Below are 13,468 nucleotides of genomic sequence, written 5' to 3'. Positions count from 1 at the left end.
CTCGAATCTTTTTATCGGTACCAGGGATCGAACTCACGACTGCCTGCTTGCAAGGCAGGCGCTTATGCCGCTGAGCTAAATCCCCAGCCCCAGCAGCCTTGCATCTTGGGGACTGAAATTCCATTTTGCGTCCCCTACATGGCCAGGGCCAAGACCACCTAGTGCCCACACTGGCTCAGGGGCCATTCCTGGGATCCTAGCACTCTGGGAGGCTGAGGCAGGAGGATCACAAATGCAACCCCAGCCTGGGAATTTTTTAAAGAGCCATGATGTAGCTCAGTACAGGACCCACATTCCATCCCCTCACACCACAGAAAACAAAACAGCCAGGTGTGTCGATTCGCACCCATCATCCCAGCAACTGGGAGGCTGAGGTGGGAGGATCTTTGTGAGCTCAAGACCAGCCTGGGCTACCTAGCAGGACCCTGTCTCAGAAAGCCAAGAACCAAACCAAAAGCACACAAAACAACCCCACCCTGAAGCCAGGAGAAAATCCTCTGCACCCAGCTGCCAGAGGCAGTTAGCAGTCAGGGGCTCTGTGACCCTGGGCAGCCCCAAGCCTACCTAGCACCTGCTGCCAACAGCTGTGGGCAGAGCCAACAGGAGGTGCCTGGGCCCTGCTGGGAACTGGTCAGTCCTGACACTACCTCGAGGAAAGCCCTGGGGACAGGGATGTCATTCTGGGTGCCCGCAGCAGGCGCCAGCCAGGGGATGAATTGTGTCTCCACACAGCCTGGATGGCACGTAGTCTCCCTGGCCTCAGTTTACCCACCTGTCCAGCAGGGCAGGACCTCCAAAAGGGCCAGCACCTCCTCAGCCCCACCCTCCATCCCCACCAGGCTGGGGTTTGCTACCCATGGGTCCCCAAGAGGAGCTGAAACCCCCACCAGGAGAGCGGGGGTCTGAGATGCCCTGGTCCTGGCCAGCTGGACCTGGATGCCCACCTCCTCACAAAGTGACCAAACAGCAAAAGCATTTTCAGCCCCGGTGTTGGAGCCCAGCACCCTGCTCTGAGCAGCAGCCCCGGGCTTTTTACTTCTCCTTTTGAAGCACAGCCTCACTGAGTCCATCCCTAAGCAGCCCAGGCTGGCTGGGTTAAACTCAGGATGTTGCTGCCTCAGCCTCCCAGAACCCAGGGACAACAGGTGTACACTGTCTCCTGCCACACACAGGGGAGGAGGACTTACCTGGACCCAGAATCAGGGTTGGGGTGGGAGGGAGAAGGGCACACCCTTGCCTGTCCCTAAAAAACTGTAGGGTAAACAGTGCATGCAGTCCTGGGATCCCAGCACTGGGGCAGCTAAGGCAGGAGGGTCCCTGTGAGTTCAAGGCCAGCCTCGGTAGAAGAACCCAGGCTCCTCAGGGTGGCAGCTGCAGACCCCAGGCTCCAGCTGTCACCTGCCACTCAGGGTGACTCAGCCTCAGCCTCAGTGGCCCCTGTGTCAGTCATGGAACATCTGTGTTTACACGCAGAGGCGCGAATGTGTAAGATGTGTGCATGGCAACTTGGGAAAGCACAGGCTGGATTTGCATACATTAGCCACGCAGATATGTAGGCTTGATTTGCATATATTACCTATGCAAATATATGCTGCCTACGAAAACATGTGAGCCGCGAAGATGCGGAAATCCCAAACAAACGCAGTGTGAGGCTCCTGCTTTAGAAGGTGCAGTTTGCAGTGCGCCTTACCCACCATAGACACAGACTTACTAGATCCGGAGCCCTGGTGTTCAGAGAACACAGCCAGGGGCCCCGGGCTGTTAGAAGCAGAGGATGGGCAGGGAAAGACCAGCACCTTCCTCCGAAGCCTTCCAAGAGCCCACTACGTGCTGGACCACATCGTAATTACTCAGTTTATGCAGCTTCTGCTGTGCTCCATGACAGATAGAAACTCCTACCCACCCATCAAAACCCAATCCAAAAACCCTCTGAGGTCTCTGCTGCTGCTACCATCACTCTGTGTGTTTGCCAACTGCACATCTGTGCATAAGGTGCAGATGTCGCTAAAGAGACAGCACAGCTCTGGGGGATCCGCAGTGACTCCCTCCCATTGAGACCCAGTCCCCTGCGATATTTATTGCCTGTCCCTTGACCCTTTGGAGCCGGCTTTCCCTCAAGACACTGTTGACCTGTGATGGGATGTGGACGGCTGAGTTTGATCCCCAGTACCAAACAAAATCAAAATAAATAGTGAAAGTTTTTGGAAGAGAAAAGAAATTCCAGGGAAAGACAATGCCTAAGCTTTTCATAAACCATATTGCAGTGGACCCTGGAAAGTCTTCAGTTCCATCCCCACAGAGTTGTAGATGCTTCCCTCAGCTGAAGCTTCAAAGCGCAACATGCTCTGGGTGCAAGAACTTCTGAGGACAGGTGGGAAATCCCACAGTCCAGCCCTCGGTCTCAGGCACAGAGTTACCAAAAACATGGTCTGAAACTACCTCTAGCCCAAGGTGTGCAGGAAACACAAGAATCTGCTGTTTCTCAGGGGTTGGGGTTTGGGACAGCGTCTTGCTGTACAGCCCAGGTGGGCCTGGAATTCATGGCAACCCTCCTGCCTCAGCCTCTTGAGCACCCACCTAACCATGCGCATGGTCATTAGGCGCAGTCCTGCCAACCTCAGGACTCTCGGGCACACGCACAAGCTTCCCCAGCCTGGAATGACCTGTGGCCCCGTGTCCTCAGCCTAAGTGCTGTGTGGGGAGACTGAAGCCAGCAGAGCAGACGCAGCTTTAGGGGAACACAGAACCCCTCCCCTCCCCCACTGCCGCAACCCAGGCCTCGGTGGATGTGCGGAGCCGCTGAGTCATCTCGGTCCAACGGCCGGCCCGGGCCCAGGTGCACCGGACCCCCTTATCCCCACTTCCGGCCCTGAGGCTTTGGCTTCCTGTCCCTGTGGAGCTGTGGTCCCAGCCACTTCACACCGTGTGACCCTGGGAATGTCACACACGGACCCCATAGCAGAAAGAGAGGTAGAGACTGTGCTGACTCTGCCTGCCCCACCGAGCGCCCAGCAGGGCACCGTCAGGGCACAGCGGCCCCTTGGTGTCCCAGGGCTGCCTGAGAGCCGCCCTCACATAGTTGCCCCAGCACAGCAGGGAGCCTGTCCTCCCCTGAGTCCTCATCCCTGAGCCCGGGCAGATTCATACTGAGGCTGAGGCACGGGCTGGGAAAGCTGGGCCAGGGCGGGTGGAGCCTCGGGGGCACAGCACGGGGCTGCTAGGAATTCCTGGGCGGCCGCAGGCTCGGCGGCTGCGGGTGGAATGAAAGGGGCCAGTGTCCGCCACTGTTTGGGCAGCTGGCAGCGCTTAGCCTGGCTTGGCTGGGCGTGTGGTCGCGGCCAGTTCTAAATGCAGTGGCACTCAGTGCGCCCTGTAATTCTTTTTCCAAATAAAAGGCCGAGCTATTTCTGGCCCTGCACGGGGACCCTGCAGGCTGGGCCCGCACTGAGCCACAGCCACGGCCCAGGGGACCCGACCAGGAGCCTAGGCTCAGCAGTGTTGTGTCATTTGTGGAAGATACAAACACTTTACTTGGTGATCGCCAAACCCGTTTCTCTAAGCAAAACCCAGATTCATAAAATCATAGATGCCCGCCATCCCAGCTCTCGGGGGCTGAGGCAGGAGGAGGATCACTGTGAGCTCAAGGCCAGCGTGGCACTACACAGAAAAAGCTTTCTCTTAAAAATTCAAAACAGGGGGCTGGGAGTTTAGCTCAGTGGCCTAAGTGCCAGCTTAGCAAACACGAGGTCATGAGTTTGATCCCCAGTACCAAACAAAATCAAAATAAATAGTGAAAGTTTTTAGAGGGGAAAAGAAATTCCAGGAAAAGACAATGCCTAAACTTTTCATAAACCATATTGCAGTGGACCCTGGAAAGTCTTTAGTTCCATCCCCAGCAGAGTTGTAGATGCTGGCATGGCCTGATTTATGAGTGAGACCCTCGTGCTCCACCTGTGCCAGGGCCCAGGCTCTCCCGGACTCAGTCACTGAATGTCGAAAAGGTCTGGAACCCAGCCAGCTGAGCAGGCCGGTTTTCCAAGTGCTGTTCCCTACAGGACAGGCCCCAGGGCCAATGTCCAAGGGCTTCCGGCATGTCAGCGACATAGATCGCTCAGAGGCCAGGCACTGAGCTGAGATCCCAGCTGCTTGGGAGGCTGAGGCAGGAGGATCTCTTAAAACCAGGACTTCCAGGCCAGCCTGGGCTACACAGTGAGACCCTATGTCAAAATTGAAACAAAGACAAGACTGAAGCCAATTGGCCATGTTGTATCACCCTCTGAGTGCGGTGGGGACAGATGTCCTCTGCCAGTGACTGAGGCTGGGAGCTCCACAGGGCACCTTGGGCCACATTCCAGGGCCATGACCTGGGTCCAGCAGCTGGGGTCAGTCTTACAGTCTTGGGTGACGAGACCTGAGCCGAAGTCTCCCCAGGTGCCCAGGGCCAGGGGCCGCACTGTCACACACAGTGTGACTTTACTGCTGGCCACATCCGTGTTCGGTAACGGTCACCAAGTCCCTCACTTTGTGCCCACAGCTTGGGGGGCCCTATTGCCCCCAGGTCAGAGTTGTCCTGCTGCCTCGGAGCATGGATATAGGGGCCCAGAAGACAGATGCTGGTGTCCCCCTTGAGGCCTCAGTTTACCCATCTGCAGAGCCAGAGCGGCACCTGGAGTCGCCAGGTGGGTCCTCATTGCCCTGGCTGGTGGCAGTGGCCAAGGCCGGCAGAGCTGGTAAAGGTACCATCACCTGGGCCGGGCTGGGCGCTGTGGGCAGACAGCTCTGCTGCTGTGGCCTGGGGGCAACACCCCAGGGTGACAGTCCCACAGTCTGTGGGAGGAGGCTGCACTCTGGGAGAAAACCATTCCTCCAGACATGGGGACCACACCAACACCCCAACCCCAAGGAGGCTGAGGCAGGAGGATCTTGAGTTGAAGCCCTGGCTGGTAGATCCTGTCTCAGGATAAAAGAAAGGACAGAGAAAGGGTGATGATAGGGGCTCTTAGTAAGAGAAAAAACCAAAACAAACCCGAGATCCTCTCCCTCCCCTGGGGAACAGGGCAGGGCCCCTGTCTCCCCATTCCTGTGAGATCTGGAAGCTGCTCCAGCGTCTCAATGGGGAGATGGCTCAGTTCATTTTGCATATTCATGTATTTAAATCTGTTCGCATATTCATGTATTCAAGCTAACATATTTGCTTGCCTGTGCCCACATTTCTGTTTCCATACTCATTTCGCCTATTTGCATATTCATGCACCACATCAAACCATTTTATCAAAATCTCGTGGCTGCGTAACGTGGCTATCACCCAAGGGTTCCTATACCCCATGGGTACAGCTTGGGTCCTTGTGTGCCTCGGTGGCCCTTGTGCAGACCGGGACATCTCAGGAGCCACAGCCCTGGATGTGACATCCAGTTGGACCCTGTGGCTGGACCCTGTGGCCATGCCCAGAGTGGCAAGTGGCCCCCACGCCACTGTCGGGGCACAGAGGCTACAAACTCCTTTTGCCAGCAGTTGGTGCCGGGTGTCTGGTCCCCACGCGGACTGCCCCTGGGGCGATATCTAGATTGCGGGGCACCCACCTGTCACCCCCAAGGAGCTGTCACCTTTCACAGAACAGTGCACTTCCTTTCCTAGGTCTTCACCCAGCAAAAAGTGTAAAAGCTGCCCGGGCGTGGTGTGCTACACTCCTGTGACCCTCACACTCGGGAGGCTGATGCAGGAGGGTCCAGGTGACAATGAACGGAGGTCCCGACCTGCCCAGTGTTCCTCGGAAGAGGCTCGCGCGTGCCCATGGTGAAAAGGGGCTGCGGGGGGCGTCTGGGCCGCGCAGTGAGGCATTCAGAGTCACGGTCCCTGGATAGCTCCTGCAGTCGAGTGGGAGGGGGACCAGGCGCGGACACAGCAGCGCCCAGGGCTGCAGGAGGGTGGGGGCAATGGGGAAGCTGCGTGGGGTGACAGAAACATTCTGGGCTCTGGCACCGTGAGGATGACAGAAGGTGACAGTCGTCGCGCGAACGTGTTAAACGCCGCGGACTCTCGGACTCTCGTGTTCCAAGCTGCGCCTCGCCCCGCTCGCCGGAAAAACAAACCGGGGCGACCAGGAGCGGAGAGCGCGCGACTGCGTGCCCGAGGGAGGGGGCTGCGCACCTGGGAGCGGGCCGGGAAGGGGCGTGCAGGTGGCAGGGGAGGGGGCAGGAGCTGGGGGGACCGGCGCAGGGGAGGGGCGAGGGGGCTGTGCACGGGTGCGAGCGTGGAGGGGCAATGTGCGGGGAGGGGCGGTGCACGGGGAGGGCGGGGCTGGCAGCCGGGGAGGGGGAGGGGGAGGGAGGGGAGGGAGGGGGAGGGAGAGGGAGGGGAGGGAGGGGGAGGGAGAGGGAGGGGAGGAGCCCGCTCTGCGCCGGGCTTGGCCCGCCGCCAAGTCTGGAGCCGCGTGGTCCGGGCTGCAGGAAACGACGCCAAGCAGGCTTCCTGCGGGGCCGGGTAAAAATAACCCGGGTATATAAGGAGCCGAGGGTCGGCCTGGCTCGCAGGTGCCGGGCAGGAAGGCCCTGCCGGGGAAGCCGGGCCCGCGCACTGCCGGCTGCAGCTGGGGACCCCTGGGTGCCTCGGTGCAAATCACTGCCAGGATACGCGGCTGACGCGCAGAGGCCGCTGTGATTTCAGCTGTGCCTGGCAGGGAGGGCCCCGCTGTGGGCCAGCCAGGCGGGAGAGCCTCCTGCCTCAGCCTCCGCTGGCTGGGCTCAGTTGCTTGTGTTTTGAAACAGACTGTGGGCCAGGCTGGCGGGATCTCAACTGATGGCCCCCAGAGGTGAACTTTAGGGGCATCAATGCATGACGTTGGTGTTGTTGGATTTTGTTTTGATCGTTTTGTTTTTTAAGGCGTTCTCCTTCAGCTGCCCAGGGTGGCTTTGAACTGGGACGCTCCTGCCGCAGCGCCCTAGGAGCTGAGTGTCCAGGTGTGAACTCCCACACCCAGCACAATCCCAGTTATTTCAGGCTTTACTCTGGGCTTTGAGGCAGACCCAAGTCCCAGGCCGCGGGAGCTCCAGTGGTCATCAGCCCTGGCAGCCACGCCCCGCCTGGGGTCCTCTGGGCCCCACACAGGGGCGGCCTAGACAGTGCCTGAGATGCCACTTGGGGATGCAGGGGCCACAGTGAGGACCAGCACTCTCCGGCATGTGCTGGGGTTTAGGGGTTCACGGGGCTCCCACCTCTGCCCGGCAGCTCTTGTGGTAGCTGCACCTCGGCCACCAGCTCCCATCCCCTAGGGAACACTGGTTGGGTCCCACAGCCAGGCGTGAGCCCCAGGCAGCGCCTGACCCCGGTGCCTTGGTTTCCCTCCTGCTGAGGACACACGTGCAGCTCCCCAGATGGCTGGAACATCTTGGGTCACCCTGCTTGGGCTCCGCCCCCAGCCCAGCCATTGCTGTCCCGTGTGGGAAAACACAGGACTGGAAGTGGTCTTAGTACATGCTCATGGGCAGCAGGGGACTCAGCTCCAGGGCCATCTGTCCCCAGACCTGTCCCAAGAAGCTGTCGATACTGTCCCCCTCAGCAGCCCCTGCTGGGCACACACATCATGTGACCTTGTATTTGGCTGCTATTACTCAATCCACAGTTTCCAGGTTCAACCATGTCATCATGTGTCAGGCCTTAGCCCTTTTCGTGGCTGAGTACTACTCCACAATGCCAGCCGTTCTGTGTGTCATTCATCCATGTCCCTTGCTTTCACCTCAGGCCAAGGCATTTTGGTTGTGGCTGCTGCTCTTTGCATTGCTGGAATGAAGAGGGCCTCACGTGCAAAGCAGGTGCTGCACCCTGAGCCTCCAAACCCTTTTTTTTTTTTTTTTTTTTGTCTTTTTCGTTTTTATCGGTACCAGGAATCGAACTCATGACTGCCTGCTTGCAAGGCAGGCATTTATGCCACTGAGCTAAATCCCCAGCCCCTTTTTGTCTTTTTTTGAGATGGGAGTCTTGCTATGCAGTTCAGGCTGGCTTTGAGCTCACTTTGTAGCCCAGGCTGGTCTCAAATTCGAAATGATCCTCCCACCTCAGCCTCCTGAGTGCTGGGATTACAGGCGTGAGCCACCACGCCCGGTGCCAAACCTTGTCTTTTTTTGCAGTGCTGGGGATTGAACCCAGGGCCTTTGCTCTAAGCTCCAGCCCCAGTCCTTGGCGACCATGAACATTTGTGCACAAGCCTGTGTTAAAACCTTTTAAAAATCCTGTTGAGCTGGGCGCTGTGGCCAGCACGGCCTGTGAGCCCATCACTATGGGAGGCTGAGGGAGGTAAGTTCCTGCCCAGCCTGGGCAGTTTAGTGACCCAGTTTGAGACCCTGGTCTCAGAACAAAATAGGCAAAGGGCTAGGGTGCTTCCTGGTGAGGAGCTCCTGAGTTCTATCCCCAGGGCTGCAAAGAAAAAAGAAAAAAAAATCAGGTTGAGTAACACACTTTTCAATGAGCTAAGCTGAAGCGTTCTGAGATGTCAACCAAACCACATGCACAGGATCCAGGGATCAATAGATTTAAAACATGTTGTCTATTTATTTTTGAGATAAGGTTTCAGGTTGGCCCGAACTCCTGGCCACCCTCCTGCCTCAGTCTCCTGAATAGCTAGACGTGCAGGTGTGCAACACCATTCCTGGGGAAAGTCAAATTTTTTTAATTAAAAAAAAAAATAACAACACATGGGATGTCTCAGCCTCCCCGAGGGTGCAGGTCCTGCCAGTGGCCAGTGGTGAAGGACGCACTCAGTGTCTGGGAAGCCTTGGAGGTGCCTTTGGCTCAGATGACAAATGATCCAAATGCATCCGGCTGGGAAGGCCTCAAGCCCAGGGTGGCCCTGTGTGGCCAGAGCCTCTCAGGCACTACGCTGACTCAGCTTCTTCACATTCAGCAGCTGGAGCCAGAGTGCCGTGCAAAGCTGACTTGGGGTACAGAGCATACGGGCCTGTGGGAGGCCCTGGAAATCTGCCTCTTTATTTTTTTATTTTTATTTATATATATATATATATATATATATATATATATATATATATTTTTTTTTTTTTTTTTTTTTTTTTTTTTTTTTGTCTTTTTGAGGCAGGATCTCCCTATGAGGTTCAGGCTGGCCTTGAACTTACTTTGTAGCCCAGGCTGGTTTCAAACTCACAACAATCCTCCTGCCTCAGCCTCCCCAGTGCTGGGATTTCAGGCATGAGCCACCACGCCCGGCTTTAGAAATCTCTCTTTATTTCCTTGGAATTCAAATGCTGGGTGCCACACACCCGGAATTTCCAGCTACTCGGGAGGCTGAAGCAGGAGTTTGGCTCGAACCTAGGAGTTTGAGGCTGGACACAGTGAGACTCAGACGCCAAACAAAAGTGGCACAGGCCTGTCATCTCAGCACTTGGGAGGCTGAGGCAGGAGGGTCACTGTGGGTTCAGCCCAGTCTGAGCTACACAGTGAGTTCAAAGTCAGCCTGAACTACACACTGAAACCTTGTCTCGTCTCAAAAAGACCCCCCAAAAAAGAAAAAAAACTATTAACGTTTTTGTTTTTGTTTCTTGAGGCAGGGCAGGCTGCCTATGCAGTCTTGGGTTCAAGCAGTCCTCCTGTCTCAGCCTCCCAGGCAGTTGGGCCCTCAGGTACGCACCACTATACCCGGCTCACTCTTTCCCCAACAGGGAGGTGTGTGTCCCCTCTCCTACAAAGCTGGACATGACATCATTACCTGAAACTCAGACTTAATTGGGTGCCTTATGTTTTCCTTGCTAAATCAGGCAATCTTAGCCTGAGGACAGCCGGTGTCATGGCTAGGGGAGGACATGCCAGTGCTGAGGTCCCCAGGGTCAGATGCAAGAGACCATGGAAGCCACCCACTCCTCTAGGGAGCCCAGGGTCAGAAGCCAGAGAAAGCCCTGTCTTTCCAGGGTCCTCGGTGCCAGGCAGGGTGTGAGATTCAGACACGTGTCATTGCCCACAAAGCCTCTTCTGATTCTCATGTGTCTTGTTTCTCTTTCAGTCTTTTTGAGGCAGGGTCTCACTCTGTAGCCCCGCTGGCCATGGACACCCAGCAATCCTCCTGGCTCAGCCTCCTAGTGCTGGGACCACAGGGAGCACCACCCTACCGGGCTCTAACTCTGGTTTTAGCCGCACAGGGTTGCAGTCTGTTGCAGGAGCCTGGTTGTGGCTCTATTTGCATGCACAGCTCAGCTCTTTCCGAGGCCCCTAGTTATCAGTTATCTCTGTAGGGAGGTTTTGCCTCTGGTTTGTGGGTCGGGGACCTCCACACAACTCATTCAGGGACACGAGAATGGGTCCAGAGCAGAGATCACAAATTCCCAGAATTTAAACCAGGGCTCAGGCCTGGTGTGGCAGCACACGCCTGTGATCCCAGGATTCAGAAGGCAGAGGCAGGAGGATCACCTGGATTTCCAGGGCAGCCTGGGCTACATAGTGAGACGGTGTCTCAGAACACAAAAGCAAAACAAAACCAAGACCATCAGAGCTCAGCTAAGGATGGGCCGTGCCCTGGTTTCCCTCTTCCACTGCAAGGGGGTGGGGTGTCCTGCCTCCAGGAGTAGCGAGGAGGAAGGAATCTTCGAGCTACTTACTGGAACAGGAGTGGGTTCAGGTCCCGCCTTCCCCCCACCGCAGTGACCCCAGACTCAGCCCTGGCCACTGTGGCTTTGAAGCCTCACCTCCATGGGGGGAGAGGGGAGGGGGAGGGGGAGGAAAGAAGAGGGAAATGGGGGAAGAGAGTGGGGGAGGGGAGGCGCCCTCTTACACAGATTTTCAAAAACCGCCCTCTTCGTGGAAAAGTTTTTTTTTTTTTTAGCATCTTTAAGAAAACCTGGTTGTTCAGCTCAGGTCTGCAATAAACACCGGCTATTTCAGTGCCTGGGGATACGCATAGCCCTGCATGCGGCAGGCCGCAGCCCTGGGCAGGAGGAGGGGGTGCTGGGCGGCCCTGCGGGGGTGGCCTGGGAGGTCCCCTCGGTGCTGGGGGCGGGGAGGGCCCCGCTGTGCCTGATCCTGCGGCTGACAACCCAGGGAGAGTTTCAGAGTATGTCTGGGGTCCCGGCACTCGGCACTCGGGGGGCTGAGGCAGGAGAGTCCCCTCATCCGGGCCGGCCCGGGCTGCACGCGCGACTCTGGCTCCAAAAAACCCCAGCCGGTGGCCGAGAGCGCGGAGAGGGCGGCCGGTGACTCCGGGGCCTCCCGCCCCACCCTCCGCCTCCGCCCTCAATCGCATTTATTTTCCTGGCTCCAGCCCGGTTCCCACGGAGACCCGAAAACAGCCCGCGACCGGGCTCCGGGCGACCTGGAAAATCCTAGGCTGGGGAAACCGGGCATCTGGGTTTTCTGTGCTGACGCAACCTGCCAGGCTGGGCGGGCGCCCACGGGACCGGGATCCCGAGTCCCCGGGACCGCGCGGGGGCAGGGGTCACGCGGTCGCTTTGTTTTGGCTTTTTATTCTTTAATTTTGCCAGGCAGGGTCTTGCTGCCTGGCCTGGATTGGCCCTGAACGTTTCGCCCTCCCGCCTCAGCCTCCCAGGCAGCAAGCGAGGTCTGTGACTGACACCTTTACATTCATTTCCAGCTACACAGTTCTTTGGTTTCCTTGCTTTGTTTTGTTGGAGACAAGGTTTCATTATGGAGGCCAGCCTGGCCTCGAATACAGCGTGATCCTCCTGCCTCAGCTCCCAGGCGCCCGTGATTGTCTCAGACTGAACATTTCTGCTTTCTTTCTTTTTTTTTTTCATAGTGGGGGATTGAACTCAGGACCTTGAGCTTGCCGGGCAGCTGCTTATGCCATCGTCCTTGGCCTGAGACTGAATACTTCTGAAATGACGACAGCCTGGCAGGAGACAAGGGAGGAAGTGCTGGTGTGCCACAGGTCCAGTGGTCACCGGACTAGCACAGTGGCCACCTGTGTGCCCATCACATCGCTCCACAGGCCCCTGCCCCACACAGTCCCCAATCCCATCATGGGCACCAAGCTTGGAGCAGCTGCAGCCACCACCCAGAGGCACCCTGATGCCAGACACTGGGGAGGCTGAGGCAGGAGGATTCCAAATTTGAGGCCAGCTTCACAGCCTGAGGGTCCGCTGTCTCAAAAGGCCTGGGGTGCAGCTCAATGGTGAGCAATGGCCTCAGGGGCCCCAGGTTCCAGGCCCTGAACCACTACCTACAGAAGCCTCCAGGCGCTATAGCGGACACCTGTGATCCCAGCACTAGTGAAATTGAGGCCTGAGGGTCTTGGTGAATTCAAGGTCAGCCTGGGCCATTATCAGTGTGGATAGTTCTTTATCTGTTTAAGGAGTCCAGCTGCTTATCAGATGCATCTTTTGAGTGAGGTCTCCCAGGCTGTGGTTTGTCTTTCTTTTGCAGAGCTGGGTGTGGTGGTGCATGCCTGTCATCCCAGCACTCAGGAAGCTGAGGCTGGAGGATTGGAAGTTGAGAGCTAACTGGGCAGGGGATTTAGCTCAGCGGCATAAGTGCCTGCCTTGCAAACAGTCAGTCGTGAGTTCCATCCCCGGTACCGATAAAAAAAAGGAAGAAGACAAAAAAAAAAAGTTAACTGGGCAACCTAACAACTTAGTGAGAGCCTGTCTTAAAATGAAAAGATGTGCCAATGCACCACAACAAACGTGGTTGTTGTGTACACACACACACTCATGAACTTTATTTATTTATTTTTTGGTCTTTTTTGAGGCAGGGTTTCATTATATGGGTCAGGCTGAACTTGAACTCACAATGTAGCCTAGGCTGGCTTTGAACTCTCAGTGATCCTCCTGCCTCAGCCTCCCAAATGTGGGATTACAAGCGTGCTCCACCACCCCTGGCTTCACTACCATGCCCAGCTTTGAACTTTTAAAAAGTTTTTAAAAGGTTGGAGAGCTGGGCGTGACTGTGCACATCTGTAACTCCAGCACCCAAGAGGCTAAGGCAGGAGGATCGCTGTGAGTTCAAGGCCAAACCTGAGCTACACAATAAAACCCTGTCTCAAAACAACAACAACAAAAATAAATAAAAATAAGGGCCAAGCAAGGTATGGTGGCACATGCTTGTAATCCCAGCACGTGGGAGGCTGAAGCAGGAGGATCATTGTGAGTTCCAGGCCAGCCTGAACTGCATAGTGAGACCCTGTCTCAACAAGACAAAAAAAGACAAGAAGAAGACAACGAAGAAGAAGAAGAAGCCAACGAAGAAGACGAAGACAAAGGTGAAGATGAGGACAAAGACTAGGACTAAAATGGAGGAGGGCGGGGTTACAGCTCTGAGGAAATAATCTGCATGCTTCAAAGGCTGCAGGAGGCTCCGGGACCCCATGCAACTGCTTGTTACCTGCGCCTGACCTGCGGTGATGCCAGCGAAGGAACAGAGCTGTGAGCTCCAGGTCACCCTGGGCTGCATGGTGCTGCTCACCCTCCAACACCCTCCCAGCTCCCCTGGACAGGGCTAGAGCCCCCTTGCTGTCTC

Source organism: Cavia porcellus, unplaced genomic scaffold (assembly GCF_034190915.1).
Source record: "Cavia porcellus strain 051 isolate PalLab524CR breed Dunkin Hartley unplaced genomic scaffold, mCavPor4.1 scaffold_17, whole genome shotgun sequence".
NCBI classification, from domain to species: domain Eukaryota; kingdom Metazoa; phylum Chordata; class Mammalia; order Rodentia; family Caviidae; genus Cavia; species Cavia porcellus.
Note: the sequence above shows the minus strand (reverse complement) of the source record.